Genomic DNA, 5,143 nt, shown 5'->3' on the forward strand with positions numbered 1-5,143 from the left:
TGAATACAGCAAGAAAATCTGAGCCTAAAGCCCTCAGATAATGATATGAGAATCCTATTCTGTTCTGATAAACTCATAGAAATAATGGTGAAGTTATAAAGTAATTATATTGTTAGAGTTTATTAACCATCAATCACTCTATTGCATATATTTATTTTTCCATTTAATGTTCATAAAAGGTTATCATTTGGTTGTCATCACCCTTCCCATTTTAAAGAAGAGAAAATATGCTTAGAAATGGAAATTATTGTCCAAAGTCAAACAGTTAGAAAATATATCATCTGAGATTTGAACAAAAGTCTAAGCTCAAACCCAGAAGACTTTCCATTTAACCCCTAGCTCATCACAATATCTTTCTGAAAATAGCTTCTCTGATGCCTTGAAAACGTAAAGCACTAGCACATCAAAATCAAGTAATCACACATGCTTTTTGTATTTAATGTTTTTGAAATACACATAGCTATACAAAAAAAACTAACTTTAAATGTATACTAATTTAGATGCTAATAAGCGTACTTTTTAAGGCCAAAAAACCCACCAAAAACATATTTACATCAAATGTGAAAAATAGTTTGACCCTGCATCTATGGTTACTATCTGTCCTAGATAGAAAAGTTTTAATATAAGTATTTCTAATATACACTAACTGTCACAAAATTGCAATATTTCAAAGCCAACCAACCATTAGCTAGAGTAATTAGGAATAAAAAGAGAAGACTCAAATAAATAAAATCAGAAATGAAAGAAGAGACATCGAAAATGATACTACAAAAATACAAAAGGTCATTAAAAACTGCTATAAACAATTATATGTAAACAATTTAGATAAATTAGAAGAAATGAATAAATTCCTAGAAATATACAACCTACCAGTACTGAATCATGAAGAAATAGAAAATCTGAACAGGCTAATAATGAGTAAGGAGAGTCAATCCATAATAAAACTCTCCCATCAAAGAAAAGCCCAGAACCAGAAAACTTCACTACTGAATTCCAAAAAAAAAAAAAAAAAACATTTAAAAAAGAACTAATACCAATTCTTCTCAAACTCTTCCACAAAAAACTGAAGTGGAAATAATTCTTCAAAACTCATTTTATGACGCCAGTTATTACCCTGCTACCAAAGCAATATAGGTACACTACAAGAAATGAAAATCACAGACCAAAATCCCTGATGAATGTAAGTGCAAAAATGTTTTACAAAATAGTAGCAAGCTGAATTCAAGCACCCATTAAAAGAATCATACAAGTGGAATTTATCCCTGGGATGCAAGGATGTTTCAGCAAATGCAAATCATTAAATGTGACACATCATATTAAACAGAAATAAAGACAAAAGCCATAAAATCATCTCAATATATAGAGAAAAATCATTTGACAAAATTCAGTATCTTTTCATGATTAAAAATTTTCAACAGATTAGGTATAGAGGGAATGTATCTCAACATCTAAAACTGTCGTATATGACAAACCCATAGCTAACATCATACTCAATGGAGAAAAGTTGAAAACTTTTTGTCTAAGATAAGAAACAAGACAAGCATGCCCTCTCATCCCTCTTTTTTTTTTTTTTTTTTTTTAGCATAGTAATGGAAGTTGTAGCCAGAGCAATTAGGCATGAGAAAGAAATTTAAAAAGCATCCTAATAGGAAAGGAAGAAGCAAAATTGTCTCCGTTTGCCCATTACATAATCTTAGTTTAGGAAAGCAAAGTAACTTCTTACCTTATAACCTTCATCCCGTCTTTAAAAAAGGAACAATCAAAAAACAGAGGACTAATTTTTAAAAGTGGAAAAAAAGTGTATGCCAAGAAAGTCTTTGTTAGTATCAAAATTTTATTCTATCACATGGACTACAACCATGACTAATGATACGAAAAACCATCGTTGTACTTCAACTATAAGAACACCAATGACCAATACCCGCAAAACACACCCACTAATAAAAATTATTAACTACTCATTCATTGATCTTCCCACACCATCTAACATTTCTACATGATGAAACTTCAGCTCACTTCTTGGTGCCTGCCTAACTCCTCAGATCATCACAGGATTATTTTTGGCCATACACTATACATCAGACACCTTAACTGCCTTCTCTTTAGTCACTCATATGAGCTGAGATGTAAACTACGACTGAATGGTCCACTATTTTCATGCTAATGGAACCTCAATATTTTTCATCTGCCTTTTCTTAGACATTGGCCAAGGCTTATACTATGGGTCATTCCTATTTCTAGAAACCTGAAATATTGGCATTATCCTCCTACTTAACAACTATAGCAACAGCATTCATAGGCTACATGCTCCCATGAGGCCAAATATCATTCTGAGGTGCTACAGTAATTACAAATCGACTATTAGCCATCCCATATATTGGAGCCGACCTTGTACAATGAATCCTATGAAGATTCTCAGTTGACAAAGCCACCCATACACGATTTTTTGCCTTCCATTTCATCTTACCCTTCATCATTACAGCTCTAGCAACTGTTCACCTTTTATTCTTACATGAAACGGGATCTAACAACCCTTCAGTGGTTTCATCAGACCCCGACAAAATCACGTTCCGCCTCTACTATACAACCAAAGACATTCTAGGTTTAATTTTTCTCCTCATCCTTCTAATAACTCTAGTACTATTTTCACCTGACCTCCTGAGCGACACTTTAGCCAACCTCCTCAATACTCCACCCCACATTAAGCCAGAATGGTACTTTCTGTTTGCATACACAATTTTACCATCTATCCCTAACAAATTAGGAGGCGCGCTAGCCCTCATACCTTCCGCTCTCATTCTACAAGTTATTCCTGTACTTCATGTGTCTAAATAACAAAGCATAATATTCCGGCCATTAAGCCAATGCCTATTCTGAGACCTAGTGGCTGATCTGCTTACACTCACATGAATCAGAGGGCAGCCAGTCGAATACCCTTTTATTGCCATCGGACAGACAGCGTCTATTATGTACTTTTCTACCATCCTCACCCTTATACCATGCACTACCCTAATTGAAAATAAATTCCTTAAATGAAAATGTCCTTGTAGTATAATTCAGTACTCTGGCCTTGTAAACTAGAAATGGAGAATCCCCTCCCCAGGACAACTCAGGGAAAAAGCATTCCCACTTCACCATGAACACCCAAAGCTGAAATTCTAATTAATCTACTCCCTGAATTTTTCTCAGCACATACTTTAACTACTATGTCAGTATTAATCAATTAGCATTAATACATTGGTGCTCTTATGTACTTCGTGCATTACCGCTAGTCCTCATGAATAATATATAGTACTATAAGTGTTTATTCGTACATAGTACATTCATACATGAAAGTACATTACAAATCTAGTCCACATACATATAAGCACGTATTAACAACTCTTTAGTCAACTATTGCACATCTACTATTGTTGACCGTACAACACAGACTTAATCCACACAAGTATTGATCCATACTATAAACCCTTAATATCGCATAGTACATACATTCATTCACTGGACATAGCACATTTTAGTCCAAAAATCCCTTGTCAACATGGATACCCCCTACCAAATTTTGGTCTCTTAATCTACCAACTTCCAAGAAATCATCATCCCGCTTGGGAGTGCTACCCTCCTCGCTCTGGGCCCATAAAACTTGGGGATGACTATCCTGAAACTATACCTGGCATCTAGTTCTTACTTCAGGGCCATAAAACTAACACAGCCCACACATTCCCCTTAAATAAGACATCTCGGTGGACTAATGACTACCACCCTATTAACCAGTCAGGGGAGTACTGTCATGCATTTGGTATTTTTAACTTTGGGGGATGCTATCACTTACCATCGCAGAAGGCCTGGTCCCTTCCAAATCTGCTGTAGACGAACTCGGATTTGATTCCTGCCAAATCAATGGTAGAAGCTGAGCTTATATTGAATATTTTAGGCTAGTATAATAAGCATAATGTGTTAATTAAGCCATGCTTGAAGGACATAACAATTAATCAATAGGCACGTACGCTCACGCACGTACGCTCACCCACGTACGCTCACGCACGTACACTCACTTTCAAGAACTATTTCCGATTAAATCCGCAACCTCCCCACCCCCATCTCTGACTTTACCATCAACCCAGGTAAATGTACTCTTGCCAAACCCCAAAAACAAGAGACTAAAATGCAACCCAGAGCCCAGAAATCATATTTTAACCATGAATACCCCAACAGCTACCCCTCGATTGATGTAATTTTTCAAAAAATCTTAAGACCCTTCTACTAAATTAAACCTCCATTTTATATAGTAAATACAATAACTAAACTTCCACCCTAATACTAATATAACACGTTGAGCATATCCCTCTGAAAGCGCTACCCCATATATTATATCCTAAATAAATTATACTCTAATTAGAAGTAATTCTCTCAACCCAACCTCTGCCAATTCAACTTTAAAACCCTGAATTCCCAGAACTGTAAAAGACTATTTATATTTACTTATTTCTTTCTTTCTCATATTTTAATTCTACATTTAAATATTTATACAGTTAATGTAGCTTAATTATTTCAAAGCAAGACACTGAAAATGTCTAGATGGGTCTGCACTTCATAAACAAATAGGCTTAGTCCTGGCCTTTCTATTAGCTCTTAGTAAGATTACACATGCAAGCACGTAAAGATGATGTTAGTTTAAAAAATACATGTTTTGTGATGGAATGAGGGCACAGATCAAGAAAAAGGGCAGATAGTCTTTAAGGTACTTACATACTTTGTTCTATTAGAACTAATTATGACAGAATTTAATTCAGAAAAATAATGAGGCAGTTTATATCTTCTCCATCAGAAAATCTGTTAATTTGCTAAATATGGCTACGTGTTCTAAATTATATTCTGCATTGTGATTTTAAAGTCATAAATCTGTAGAACACAGTAACCGTTTATGAGAAACTATTTTTCTTATTAGGATGTTCACCCAAATTGTCTCTTAGGAGCATTTACTTTTTTAGTGGTATAATCCTTCATATTTGACAGTGAGTCCTAAGATTTTGTGATTTGGAGGTAACTACATTAGGAAATGTTTAAATGCAATGTTCCTGGGAGAAGGAATGCAGTAACCTATCACTTATACTAGCAATCTGCACAATTTATAGTGTTGATTTCT

The 5,143-nt window shown here is 34.7% G+C and overlaps 1 pseudogene; it reads left to right on the forward strand.

The window, feature by feature from the left end:
* Window positions 1–1,910: 1,910 nt before the first annotated feature.
* Window positions 1,911–2,930, forward strand: LOC129476083 (cytochrome b-like; annotated as a pseudogene).
* The last annotated feature ends 2,213 nt before the right edge of the window (window positions 2,931–5,143 follow it).

Source organism: Symphalangus syndactylus, chromosome X, assembly GCF_028878055.3.
Source record: "Symphalangus syndactylus isolate Jambi chromosome X, NHGRI_mSymSyn1-v2.1_pri, whole genome shotgun sequence".
Classification (NCBI taxonomy): Eukaryota; Metazoa; Chordata; class Mammalia; order Primates; family Hylobatidae; genus Symphalangus; species Symphalangus syndactylus.